This window comes from Aquarana catesbeiana, linkage group LG07 (assembly GCF_042186555.1).
Source record: "Aquarana catesbeiana isolate 2022-GZ linkage group LG07, ASM4218655v1, whole genome shotgun sequence".
In the NCBI taxonomy this organism is placed as follows: domain Eukaryota; kingdom Metazoa; phylum Chordata; class Amphibia; order Anura; family Ranidae; genus Aquarana; species Aquarana catesbeiana.
The window spans coordinates 35,901,951-35,916,121 of NC_133330.1; the positions used below are offsets into that span (position 1 = coordinate 35,901,951).

At 43.5% G+C, this 14,171-nt stretch overlaps 1 protein-coding gene across 1 annotated transcript in view; it reads right to left on the reverse strand.

Annotated features, from left to right (window-relative positions):
• CRELD1 (cysteine rich with EGF like domains 1) overlaps window positions 1-453 on the reverse strand; it is a 50,390-nt gene extending 49,937 nt beyond the window's left edge. Inside the window, exon 1 of the mRNA XM_073591964.1 lies at window positions 318-453. The gene's annotated coding sequence lies outside the window, so the exon portion shown is untranslated. The remainder of the gene's footprint in view (window positions 1-317) is intronic.
• Window positions 454-14,171: the final 13,718 nt, after the last annotated feature.

A 14,171-nucleotide genomic window follows, 5' to 3' on the forward strand; every position in this document is an offset into this window, starting at 1 on the left:
ATAAAGTGAAAGATGACGTTACACTGCGAGAATCGTGATCTTTATTCTAAGCAAAAAAAAAAAAATGTGATTCTCATTTTAGCTGGAATGGTGCAGATCTATCATATACCAATCTAGTACAAGCTGCACCCCAACACACCCCTCTTATCAAGGTGCATTGCGGGTGACCCCAGAAGACACACAGGGGGGTGAATGGGCACCACATCTGTCCCCAGCATTAGGGCCACTAATACCTCCCATCCTCCCTCCCCCCATCTCATGTCTATGGGAGTCACAATGCCCCCACACCCTGCCATGTATGAGCCCCTCCTACTCACCTCCGGAGGTGTCCCCTATACAGATGAGGGGTGCAGCATGTCCCCCAATACCCGGCTCTGCCTCTGTCCAGCGCCACTCCCAGCGTGCACCGCGCACTCCGCACTGCGAGCACCAGCTGGCCGCAGAACACGTCTCCTATTGGAGCGGACCCTCGGCCAATCGAAGGCGGCCATGTGCCCTGACGTCACCCGGCGAGTCCCCAGGCAGCGGTCTGTCAGTGTGCGGTAACCCGTTATGTGCCGGGAGGGGGGCGGGTCTAATGATAGATAATGTGATCGGAGCAGCTGGTACCGTGCCGCACTCTGATCATCATCTCTATTACTATTATGTTTTATAGCTTTATGTTACCAATATTTATTATTATTACTATTTTAATAATATTATTTTGCATTAGTACAGGCATTCTTATATATTACCGGTATTTATTATTATTATTATTATTATTATTATTATTATTATTATTATGTTACAGCTGTACAAGTAATCTTAGATGTATATGTTACTAATATGTATTATTAATATTACTATAATGGTTTATTAGTACAAGTAATCATATATGTATACATTTCTAATTTCTATTAATATTATTATTTTGTAGTAATTTTATAAGCATATATTACTAATATTTTTAACTATTATTATTTGGTGTATTTACTTATATGTATATGTTACTACTAATAAAATAATAGCTATTATTATTTATCATTATATTCTTAATATATATTAGGTATATACTACTAACATTCATTAATATTAAACTGTATTTTTTTTTATTGTATCACACACAAGTATCCTTATAAGCACATATTACTAATATTTAAATTATTATTATTTATATTATTTTTGTGTGTGTGTGTGTATATATTGTATATGTATATATATTACTAATAATAATAACAAATATTATTATTACTGTCATTAATATTTTATTATAATTATTTTGCAGTAGTACAGGTATTTTTATATGTATATATTACTAATAATAATTATTATTGTTATTATTATTTTGTAGTAGTACAATTAATCCTATAAGTATATATTACTAATATTTTTAATTATTATTATTAGTTTGTGTAATTATATGCATATATTACTAACATATATATTACTAATAATAATATTATAGTTTGTAGATACTATAACTTTCACACAAACCAATTAGCCTCTTGCAGATCACCCACTGTACATTTACTGCGGCAGGGCGACCACTCTACGCCAGGGTTGCCAACCGCCAGTAAATTTACTGACAGTTTGTAAAAATGAACAATTTTTTTTTACAACTTCCAGTAAATATCAGGGGCTGATAATTTCATGCTGTGTTGACTTTTTTAAGTGTAAATCAAGCAAATTATTTTGTTATAGGTATTGTCAGTGTTTCCACATCATGTCTATACTGTTCAAATAGTCACTGTGTTAGTTTTCAATAGAAGTTCTGTAATTTCTCAGGTTGCCAGTAAAAAAAATGTGCTCCGCCAGGAAATTTCCCAGGTTTTGTCAGTAAAAAATGCTGTGGGAGGTTGGCAACCCTGCTCTACGCCAGATCACCCACCTAGTACGTGATCTGACACTTCCGGGTCTTGAGCGTGCGCTGCCGGCCGCCCGCTCACAATTAGATTCCACGCAGCGGGTACCACGGACTCAGTGTTCCCTGACACCCGCCAATTACACAGGACACGGGCAGAACGGCAATCTGCCTATGTAAACAAGGTGTATTGTCATTCTCTCAGAAGAGAAGGCACTGAGCCTGTGTTTCTGCTAAGCAGGAACACGGCTCTATGCCTTCCCCTTGTCAAAGCACCTCCCCCACAGTGAGTAAGAACAACCTAGGCACACATTTAACTCTTTGATCGCCCCTGATGTTAACCCCTTCCCAGCCAGTGTCATTAGTACAGTGACAGTGCATATTTTAGCACTGTATTAGTGTCACCGGTCCCCAAAAAGTGTCAGTTAGCTGTCTGATTTGTCTGCCGCAATATCGCAGTCCCGCTATAAGTCACTGATCACCGCCATTACTAGTAAAAAAATTTAAAACAAAATAAATAAATGAAAATATCCCATAGTTGTAGACGCTCTAACTTTTGCGCAAACCAATCAATATACGCTTATTGGGATTTTTTTAACCAAAAATATATAGCAGAATATATATTGGCCTAAATTGATGAAGAAATCATATTTTTTTTAATTGGATATGTTTTATAGCAGAAAGTAAAAATATTGTTTTTTTTCTTTCAAAATTGTCGGTCTTTTTTTTTTGTTTATACGCAAAAAAATAAAAACCGCAGAGGTGATCAAATACCACCAAAAGAAAGCTCTATTTGTGGGGGGGGGGAGAAAAAAAGGAAAGAAAATTTTATTTTGGGTACACCGTCGCACGACCGCGCAATTGTCAATAAAATTATTGCAGTGCCATATCGCAAAAACAGGCCTGGTCATATAGGGGGGTAAATCTTCCGGAGCTCAAGTGGTTAATATACACTTATTTGAATTTTTTTTTTTAACAAAGACAGAATATATTTTGGCCTATATTAATGAAGACATTTGATTTTACTGTTTTATAACAAAGGGTAGAAAATATTTTTTTTCAAAAATTTTTTGTTTATAGCGCAAAAAAAGAAAAACCGCAGAGGTGATCAAATACCACCAAAAGAAAGCTTAATTTGTGGTAAAAAAAACAAAATGATATAAATTTCATTTGGGTACAGCTTTGCATGACCGCGCAATTACCAGTTAAAGGAGCACAGTGCTGAATAGCAAAAAATGCCCTGGTCATAAAGGGGGTAAAATCTGTTTTAAAATGTCATCAGCCTGTAGACAGGGAAGGGGATGGTGACCAGGGAAGACAAATTATATGTACAGAAAACTTCAGATTTAACATACCAAAAGAGAGCAAATAGGAGGAGTTTATTGCTAAGGGTTTATACACACCTTAAACTTTTTTTTTGTTAATTTTGCTTCACTTGACTATGTTCAAAATATACTTTGGTATTAAATTTTGTCTTAAATGTAAATTAAATTAATGTAATTTAAATTAAATGAAATTTAAATTTGGTCTTAAATTTACTTTTTAATAACCCCAAACATTGTGATACAAAGTTTGAGCCAACTGAAATTGTCTGAGCTTTCTAAATAAGACTTTTAGTGATAACACGTCATATGGCCTGAAGTCACTAAAGCCCAGAATTCAGCCCAGTTTGGCTGTAATGCACCAGAAGCCCACTAAGGGGCGCTACCAGATAAGGAAAACATTTGTTCTCTGATCTAACATCAAGGCTTGATAAGCTTGATTGGCGTTCTCTTGGAGTACTATGACACAGTCAGTTTCTTAGGCCCCTTTCACACTGGGGCGGTGGGGGCGTCGGTGGTAAAACAGCGCTATTTTTAGCGCTGTTTTACCGTCGTTTTTGCAGCTGTATTCGGCCGCTAGCGGTGCGGTTTTAACCCCCGCTGGCGGCCGAAAAAGGGTTAAAACCGCTCGTACAGCGCGGCTATAGCCGCGGTATTGCCGCGGTATAGCCGCGCTGTCCCATTGATTTCGAAGGCCGGGGAGCGGTTTAGGAGCGGTGAACACATAAGGCCTAAGACCCCTTTCACACTGGAGCGGTTTTCAGGCGGTATTGCGCTAAAAATACCGCCTGAAAACCGCCCCTAAACAGCCTCCGCTGTTTGTTCAGTGTGAAAGCCCGAGGGCTTTCACACTGAAGCGGTGCGCAGGCAGGGCGGTGAAAAAAGTCCTGCAAACCGCTTTTTTGGAGCGGTGAAGGAGCGGTGTATACACCGCTCCTTCCCCGCTCCTGCCCATTGAAATCAGTGGGACAGCGCGGCCATACCGCGGCAATACCGCGGCTATAGCCGCGCTGTACGAGCGGATTTTAACCCTTTTTCGGCCGCCAGCAGGGGGTAAAACCGCACCGCTAGCGGCCGAATACCGCTGCAAGAACGACGGTACAGCAGCGCTAAAAATAGCGCTGTTGTACCGCCGACGCCCCCACCGCCCCAGTGTGAAAGGGGCCTTAGGCTCGATTCACACCTATGCATGTTGCTTTTGAGCGTTTTTGGAGTTTTTTTTGTCATGCTTGCCACGTTTTTGAGCAGCGTTTTTGTAGCGTTTTTACAGCGTTTTTGCCGCGTTTTGCGTTTTTTTTTTTTTTTTTTTTTTTACAGTTTAAAAAAAAAAAAAAAAATACGCCAAAAACGCATCAAAAACGCTGTAAAAACGCTGCAAAAACAGTGCACTTGCGTTTTTGATGCTGGTCCATTGAATTGTATTACATGCAAAACGCTGCATTTTGCATGAAAAAAAGTCCCTGACCCTTTCCAAAAATGCAGAGGTACAAAAAGGCATTGATGTGAACATGTTCCATAGGAACCCATGTTAAAAAATTCCCATGCATTTCTGCAAAATGCATCAAAAAACGCGCTAGTGTGAATGGAGCCTTACTGCTGGTTATTGCCCAAAACATATTCCAAGCCTTGCAGAGGTCCCAAATATAAGCTGGTACATTTTCATTTAAAAGTGGTTGAATACACAAATTTTTTCATTTTTACCTACAGGTAAGCCTATATAAGGCTTACCTGTAGGTAAAATTAATATCTCCTAAACCCGTACAGTTTAGGAGATATTCCCTTTACATGCAGCCGCTGACGTCAAGCTGACTAGACCCAAATTTGGGAAACCACAGCTCACTGGTCTATTATTCCAACAGCAGTAGAAGTCAATTATAAATTACTGCGAAGGTGGTACATGGTCCCAGGGCCGTCTTTAAAATTGATTGGACCCTGGGCAAAACTTTTCTTGCCCCCCCCCAATGCAATTTTGCTCTCCACCTAATTTTGCTCTAAATAGCAGCTAGACTCAAAAATCAGTTTACTGAATGAGATCAGGCAGTGATTGCGATTGGTTGCCAGAGGTTGCAGTGTATCATTACCGCTCACTGACTGGTTGCTAGAGGTTAGAGCACACATTACGGCTCACTGATTAGTTGCTAGAGGTTACAGCACATGATTTCTGCTTGTTGATTGGTTGCTAGAGATTACTGTGGATGTGACCTCAGGGGGGCATGATATACATATCAATGCCGTCAGCCACTGCTATTTACATATGAATGACGGTGATTTACATGTAAACACAGGGTCTGCTGGTGAGTCATCTGTACACAACAATAGGGCAGAGCTGGGCAGCATTAGAAGCAGCACTTCACACTGAGATATTGGGACACAGCACAAGACTAAAACCTCAAGGGATGAGGGAATTTAAACCAGGATAGTTGTCAAGTATGAGGCAGCTGCTATGGGCCCCACAACAATGACAGGGCCCAGGGCAGCTGCCCCTTTTGGCCTGCCTTAAAAACGGCGCTGCATGGTCCCAAAAAGAATACCTAATTTATTTAAGGGTGCTTCTCACAATTGCTTTGGTGGATGCCCTGTTACGGGCACCCTCCTACACATTTGATGGAATTGCTCAAAAATCGATCAATTATGGATCAGTGTCTATCAACTTGTCTATACAGTTTTGCAGGAGCTACAAAGGGCTGATAACAGGTCAGATTTAGGTACTTACACATATTAAAGTGTTACTAAACCCGGGAGCCTGCATTCACTATATCTGGTCTCCCACAGTACACAGAACATGGAAATTCAATTATTTTAGTAAATATAAACTGCTAAATACCTTTTCCCATCAGCAGTATATAGCAGTTGTAGGGAGTCAGCCTGAGGCAGAGTTAAGAAGGGGTTAAGGAGGGCAGGTACTTTCTCTTCAGACCTGATTATTAGTCAGCTGGTCTGGAAATGTCAGTGGGGCTGTGTACCAATAACATCATGGGCCCCTAATACACTGGGGCCCCTACCAGCCTGCCCCAATTTTCACCCCTACTCTGAAGAATTATAGTATGAATAGTTGATTAATTAATTAAAAATATATTGATTAGTACTTTCAATAAAATACATTTTAAGCAATGAGAACACGTGCCATAAATCAAAGACTAATCAACACAAAGGGGACAGTACAGGGTAGGTCAGGAGGGAACAGTACAGAGGGAGGCAGAAAGGCACAGTACAGGGTAGGTCAGGAGGGCACAGTACAGGGTAGGTCAGGAGGGCACAGTACAGGGTAGGTCAGGAGGGCACAGTACAGGGTAGGTCAGGAGGGCACAGTACAGAGGGAGGCAGAAAGGCACAGTACAGGGTAGGTCAGGAGGGCACAGTACAGGGTAGGTCAGGAGGGCACAGTACAAGGTAGGTCAGGAGGGCACAGTACAGGGTAGGTCAGGAGGGCACAGTACAGGGTAGGTCAGGAGGGCACAGTACAGAGGGAGGCAGAAAGGCACAGTACAGAGGGAGGCAGAAAGGCACAGTACAGGGTAGGTCAGGAGGGCACAGTACAGGGTAGGTCAGGAGGGCACAGTACAAGGTAGGTCAGGAGGGCACAGTACAGGGTAGGTCAGGAGGGCACAGTACAGGGTAGGTCAGGAGGGCACAGTACAAGGTAGGTCAGGAGGGCACAGTACAGGGTAGGTCAGGAGGGCACAGTACAGGGTAGGTCAGGAGGGCACAGTACAGAGGGAGGCAGAAAGGCACAGTACAGGGTAGGTCAGAAGGGCACAGTACAGGGTAGGTCAGGAGGGTACAGTACTGGTTCCGGGACGCTGCCCAGGACACGGCCATCCTGGGACAGCTTAGTAAAAGTTTGACTGTCGCAGCAAATCAGGGACAGTTGGCAAGTATGATGTAATGCAATATTATCATGGGTGTATGGCAGTGCCCAGGGGTGCCCATGCATTAAGATGACCCTGCTATGTGCTTGGAGTGAGAGAGACATCAGCACGTTGGGAGGAGAGCTCCATTGCTGGATTGTGGCCTGCTGGGTTGAGCTAAACCGTATAAAAGACTGTAGCTCTGGCTAGAGCTGTGTCCTGTGCATACCAGCCTGTTGGCTGCAGAGACTGAACTTTTCCCAGGTGTGAACCTGTATTACAAGACAAGCCTGTCATTTCTTTTGTTTGACTTACCTTTTGCCCTTTTTTTTTTTTTTTATAATGTGTAAGGTAATGTTACGCTGAGTAAATTGATACCCAACATGTCACGCTTCAAAATGGCCCCTGCTCGTGGAATGGCGACAAACTTTGACCCTTAAAAATCTCCATAGGCGACGTTTAAAAATTTCTACAGGGTACCCAGTTTAGAGTTACAGAGGAGTTCTAGTACTAGAATTATTACTCTCACTCTAACGATCGCTGCGATACCGCACACGTGTCATTTGAACACCGTTTTCATATGCGGCTGCAACTTATGTATGCGCTCGCTTCTGCGCGCGAGTTGGCGAAACAGGGCGCTTTAAATTTTGTTTTTTCTTATTTATTTAAGTTTTTATTTTTACACTGTCCTTTAAAAAAAAAAAAAAAAATGGGTCAATTTTATTCCTATTACAAGGAATGTAAAAATCCCTTGTAATAGAAAAAAAGCATGACAGGTCCTCTTTAATATGAGATCTGGGTCAAAAAGAAATCAGATCTCACATTTACACTAAAATGCAATAAAATTTAAAAAAAAGTCTTTTTTTTTTTTTTTTAAATCCCCTTTAAGACCATTGGGCGGAAGTGATGTTTGAAGTCGCTTCCGCCCAATGGTATGGAGCCGGTGAAAAACCTCCTGTCATGCAGCAGCCCCCCTTTTTACTAAACTGAGCCCTGTAATTTCCACGACCGGAACGAGCACACCAGCTCCGGCCGGTGACTTGTGTCCTGATTGGATAGATTAATAGCAGCGCAGCCATTGGCTCCCACCGCCTCCCACCGCTGTCAAACAAATCCAATGATGCAAGCGCCAGGGGGCGGGGCAGAGTCATGCTGTCTGTGTCAAAAGACGCAGCAGCAGGACTCGGGAGCGCGCCCGCATGGGTGTCCCGAAGGAGAGCGCTTCTCCGGGGCACTCGTGAAGAGGAGGAGCCACCAGCGCCGCTGAGGGACCCCAGAAGAGGAGGATCGGGGCCACTCTGTGAAAAACCCAACTGCACAGAGGAGGTAAGTATGACATGTTTGTTATAAAAAAATAAAATAAAAAAGCGAGGGTTTAGTAACCTAGAATAAGAATTAGGTAGTGGAAATGTCTCCTAACTGTGCGCTGTTTAGGAGATATTTCACTTGTACTGCGCCAATGATGTAATCGGCGCATGCTCTGTGAAGAAACTGACCTCCGTGCCGTTTCTTCCCCCAGCCTGTGCCGTTACTGACGGCTCCTGCGCACATGCGCGGGAGTTGCATCACGGGGCTCCGGCCACTCACAGAGCCGGAGTCCGCGGCCCCCGGAAGGAAGAGGGGGGAATATGGACACAGCCTGCACAGGGGACAGCGATGGATTCGTTTGCAGGTAAGTGTCACATAATGGGCTAGTATTCAATGCATACTAGCCCATTATGCTTTTAATTTGCAGGGAGCAAAAGAGGAAGTAAAACCCATCAGGGTTTACTTCCTCTTTAACCCCTTAGGTTCCACAGTGAGAATAACAAGCATGCTTTACTGCCTATACAGACTGATTTTACTGTTGTGCATTAAGTAACACTTTAATGTGTTAATGAATACAGAGCTTCACTCATTTGTGTCATTTATATCATCCTGGAGTTCAGCTCTAATATGATTCTACCTTAATTTAGTTACGAGAATGAGGGGAATTGAAAGAAAAATATGAAGGGATCATTAAATGTTGCCCAATAATTAATTCACGTTTAAACAAGCTGCAGTAAAACAGAAACTTTAACTTTTGCTTAATTTTAGAACAGAATTGAGCGACCTGCACAGTGACACATAATAAGACTGTGACTAAATGTTACCTAATCAAGGTACAGAAGAAAGGTTTGCCTGTATTAGACTTTGAACATGGAGGCGTTGGAGGTGCAGTTATCACCTTTTCTGGAAAACCATTCCAAGAAATGTAGCTTTATGATTTCTCTTATCTCTCCTATTGGCAACAATTCATATTAATAAAGCTAAACCCAATGCCATAAAATTGCCTTCACAGTGTGCAAATAAATTGCCCAAAAAAATAATACAAATTTCCATTCTATAAAACTTCTATGATGTCACCACCTTTCCCCAAGTACTGCAGCTGCCTCACGCTGTCAGTAGGAGGAATTATATCATGTACAAAACGAGGGCAGGTAATGGGGCAAACTAAACTGCAATCAAAAATGCCGGAAACCATAGTCTGTGTACATGTCTGGGCGTAGGGTTCAGGAATAAAGTACAAAAATGGGTGGATGGACGATGATATCCTACAGGGTGAGATGACAACTCAGGGCAGGCCTCTTGGGGGAAGTTCTGCTTCTTTTTTCTTACGTCATGTACGCATTCTACACAAGGCTCACAGTACACTGTCGATCAAGGTCTGAGGGTGGGGACGGGTGGTAAAACACAGAACATGTCCACCCATTGCAGACATGCTGTACTGATGGCAACGCTGCCCTTTGGCTTCGAATGCTAAAGAAAGGAGTTTACACCACCAGTAGGAGAAAGCAAGGGGGCTACCGGTCTTATCAGAAGACAGTGCAGTCAAGCCCTGATGTGGAGCTCTTTCAGGGCTATTTATTCATGAACAACTGAGTCTGTTGAAAAAAAAACTATTGCAGGTTCGGTTAAGGTAAGGCTGGCCATACATGATACAATTTTCATGTTCAATTTCTTTTCGATTTACCTCCAACTATGTAGTGCAAGGACCTGCTTGGCTGCATACAAATCGAAAGTGTTTAGGTTTGACCTCATATATGGTTTTGGTAAATCTAAAGGAAAATTGTAGAAGAAAATTGTATAATGTATGGCCAGCCTGATGGGGTGACTCTCAAGTTCAGCCTTAAGCCTGGTACACACTACTAGTCCCGAAAAGCTCAGGAAGAGTCGCTGTACTAACTATCCGATGTTCAAGTCTCAGAGGGGGACCCCCTGCTAAAACATACTGTGCTGATCGGATGGCAATCGGCAGACCTTTTTTCCGTCATGCCCTTTCAACAGAAGCTGGCCAAACGGCCGACTTCTGTTGGACCGGCTGCCATACACACGGGCTGAATGTCGGGCAGTTTCTATTGAACCAGCCAATTCTGCCCGATATTCGGCCCATGTGTACTAGGCTTTAATGCCCAGACAGCTACCTTACTGTCAATCCTAGAGGGAGTCCACTATTTGCCGATCCATAATTACTTTTTTGTTTGATGGAAAATACAATCTCCAAGGGTGTGGCTCAGTGAAGCACCAAGCCTTTGGAGAGAGTATTTTTCCAACAAACATGAAGTGAACTCCCTCTAGGATTGACAGAAAGGGCTCATTTACACTTGCTTCAGCTTCAACACACATTAAAGGCTAGTTTACATTTGCTTCAAAACAAGGCTTCGGACAGGCTTTGTTAAAGCTCTCTGAACGCTAGTCAAAGCTCCTGTCACTAAATAAAATGGTTAGCTTACAGTCCTGTTTGCACCTTGCTTTTGCTTTGCTTTGCTTCAAAAATTATACCCCATGTAGCTTTAGTGGTGCTTCAAAGTGTCTTCAAAGCCTCCATAGAAGTCTATGGCAAAACTCACTTGAAGGCTCATCGAAGCTCCACCAAAGGCTCATCAAAGCTCCATCAAAGCCCCACCAAAGAATCATCAAAGCTCCATCAAAGCCCCACCAAAGGCTCATCAAAGCACCATTGAAGCGTTCAGAGAGCTTTAACAAAGCCTGTCTGAAGCCATGTTTTGAAGCAAGTGTAAACTAGCCCTAAGTTATCTGTCTGGCCATTAAAAGCAAGACTTGTTGCCAATGGTAGAAATATGCCAATTTCTATATGGGACAGTGGGAGCGTCAGGTCTTTGGAAATAGTAAACCTTAAAGATCCATTCCTTATTTTTTCTGTTAAATAAATGATTTAATCTTCATAGTAGATGGTGATGAACAGCATGAAACCAATGATCTTTTTAACTGTCTGCAATGGTGGCTTTCCGATCACCACTAAGGGGGGGGGGGGCATTCTTCCAACTGACCACCAATGTAAGGGTCATTCTTCCCATTGAATCCTGATTAATTCAGTTTAGCTGAGGTTCCCTGAGTCATGAAAATTATTTGAAGGGTTCTTCTGGGGCAAAAAGGTTGAGAAACGCTGTTCTAGGGACTTTGTGGATGAAGTATATAGATTTGCAAACGACAAACGGACAGAGGATTTATTAAAAGGGACGTAAAAAAAGAAATAGAAGAGGCATAGCCAGTGGAACTAAACATCAGAATTTTTTTTCTACAACATATAGCTTATAATTTAGGAGGACCAAAAGGATAGTGAGATGATATAAACCAGTGTTACTTAATGACCCTGATTTTTGTTAAGGCTGCTTTCACACTGGGGCGTTGGCGGTAAAGCGCCGCTATTTTTAGCGGCGCTTTACCGTCGTCTTTGTGGGAGTTAAAAGCGCCCCGCTAGCGGCCGAAAAAGGGTTAAAACAACCTGCGCGGTTCGGCGGCACTGCCCATTCATTTCAGTGGGCGGGAGCGGTGGCGGAGCTGTGTTTAACGCCGCTCCTTCACTGCTCTAAAAGATGCTGCTTTCAGCAGTTTTTTTAACGTCCTGCCAGTGCATCGCCTCAGTGTGAAAGCACTTGGGTTTTCACATTGAGACTGCAAGGGAGCCATTTTTCAGGAGCTATTTTTAGCCCAAAAGCGCCTGAAAAACGCCTCCAGTGTGAAAGGGGTCTAAGTGTTGAAATCATGGACACAATCTAGCTGTAGGAAAGCGCCTACATTGGGTGGCTTATCTTTTACCTAGGCTCTTTCACAATAATCAATATTCCACTACTTGGGTAAGGTCACTGAGACCTTCAGATGTGGAACATGAAGATGTTGCAGCTGCCAGTTTTTGGGGAACCCACATACTGTAAAATCTGGTGGTACTCAAAAACATATCAAAATAAACAATTAGTAAATTATAACAGTTATTTGGATTAGGTATATTGACATGTACCAAGTGTCAAATGCAGCATGTTCTAGAACCACTAAAGACCCTATTGGTCTCTTCTGTCAAAAACCCTTCTTTCTGCCTATCTATGTTTGCTCCTCCTAAATGTGCCCCAAGCAGTTCATTGGCAGACTTTGTGCTGGAATGGCTTAACCCGCTTGCGCGTGTGTAAGAGTCACATCATCCTTGCCCAGCTAATCAAGCGGATGAAAAATCTGAATCCGGAAGGATGAATGGGAGAATATGAAAGTGCCCCTGATAATCGGGAGCTCTGGCACTGCAGCACTGGAGGGGCTCATTTGCAAGGTACGTGTGCCATAATGGGCTAGTATGCACATTATAGCTACAAGCTCCTGCTGGCCCAATTTTTAATTTTTGTTTTGGCAGAGGATTAAAGTATAACTAAAGGGAAAACTTTTTTTTTAGCTTTGGATAGAGTGGAGAGGGATTAGAACCCCTGTCAGTTTTTATTGTTGTCTGTGCCCCTGTTAAAGTGGTTCTAAAGTCTGAAGGTTTTTTTTATCTTAATGCAGATAATAAAACCTTCTGTGTGCAGCACCTCCCCCCCCCACCCCTAATTCTTACCTGAGCTCTCGTCTGCCTGGGACTCTCCCTCCTCATTGGCTGAGACAGCAGCGGGGCGCCATTGGCTCCCCCTGATGTCAATCAAAGTTAGTGAGCCAATGGGGAGAGAGAGAGAGGGTGGGGTTGAGTCACGGCTCCATGTCTGAATGGACACAGAGCAGTGGCTTGGCTTGCTGTGGGGGCAGCAAGCTGCTTGCTGTGAGGGCTCCCGGCAGGAGGAAGGGGTCAGGAGTGCCAGCGAGGGACCTGAGAAGAGGAGGATCGGGAGTGCAAATCCACTGCAGTATGAACAAGAATTTATTATCAATTTAAGGAGATTCACTATCTCTGTTAGTCTTGTTTACCATTATCATTGACATTAAAAGTAAAAGAAAATTCTAAATTTTGGGTTGTACCCAGAAAAGTAATAGAGAAAATTTTCCATTGGGGACACTAGTTCAGGAGATCTAGGGGTCCCCAAGAAATTCCCCTAATTTACAGGTATTTCCTCTTACTTCCTGTTTAGCTATGGAACAGGAAGTGAAATCTCAATCAGGACACAGAAGCCGAAAAACAAAGATCTGTCAGGGGTTATAATCCTCCCTTCCTCCATCCAAAATGAAAAAAATATTTGGGGGGGGTGTGGCCTGGACATGGCGGTGTGAAGACGTGTCTTCTGTGAGCTCCGGGCTTCCCCTGCCTATACCGACACATTGCCGACATCAATCATCTGCTAAACCGTCATGCTAGCGGCGAGAGAGTACAGGACCAGATCGTCAGCAGCCCGTTCCCGCACCTCCCAGGGGGAAATACAGCATTATTTCCTGCACGCACACCGCACCTCTCTGGGCGCCATAGTGGCGGCACCTCGTCGCTCAGGCCTGAGCACCCAGAACATGCCAGATCCGTCTGCATCTCCTACCTCCTACTCCATCTCGGACTCTTTACCGGAGACCCCTGCACTCTTCTGTCCAGACTTATCGGAGATAGCCAACTCCTCTCTAAAGGGGGACACAAGCCGGCGGTGGCGGTGAGAGCGGACATCCACTCGCTCTCAGAGAGGGTGGATACAGGGGAGACATCCATGTCCTCCCTGGAACATCGTGTGGCGGTCCTGGAGCGCTCCCGCATTTCTCAGGCAGACACAGCGGTCGACCTTCAACTCCACCTGGAGAATCCGCAGAAATAACTTGCAGTTGCGGGGACTACCAGAGGCTACAGGCACCGAGGATCTTCCAGCCACAGTGAGTGCCATCTTTCAAAAGGTCCTCAAACCCCCTCAGCTCACAGTGGAGTTGGATAGAGTTCATAGGGCCCAGATCTAA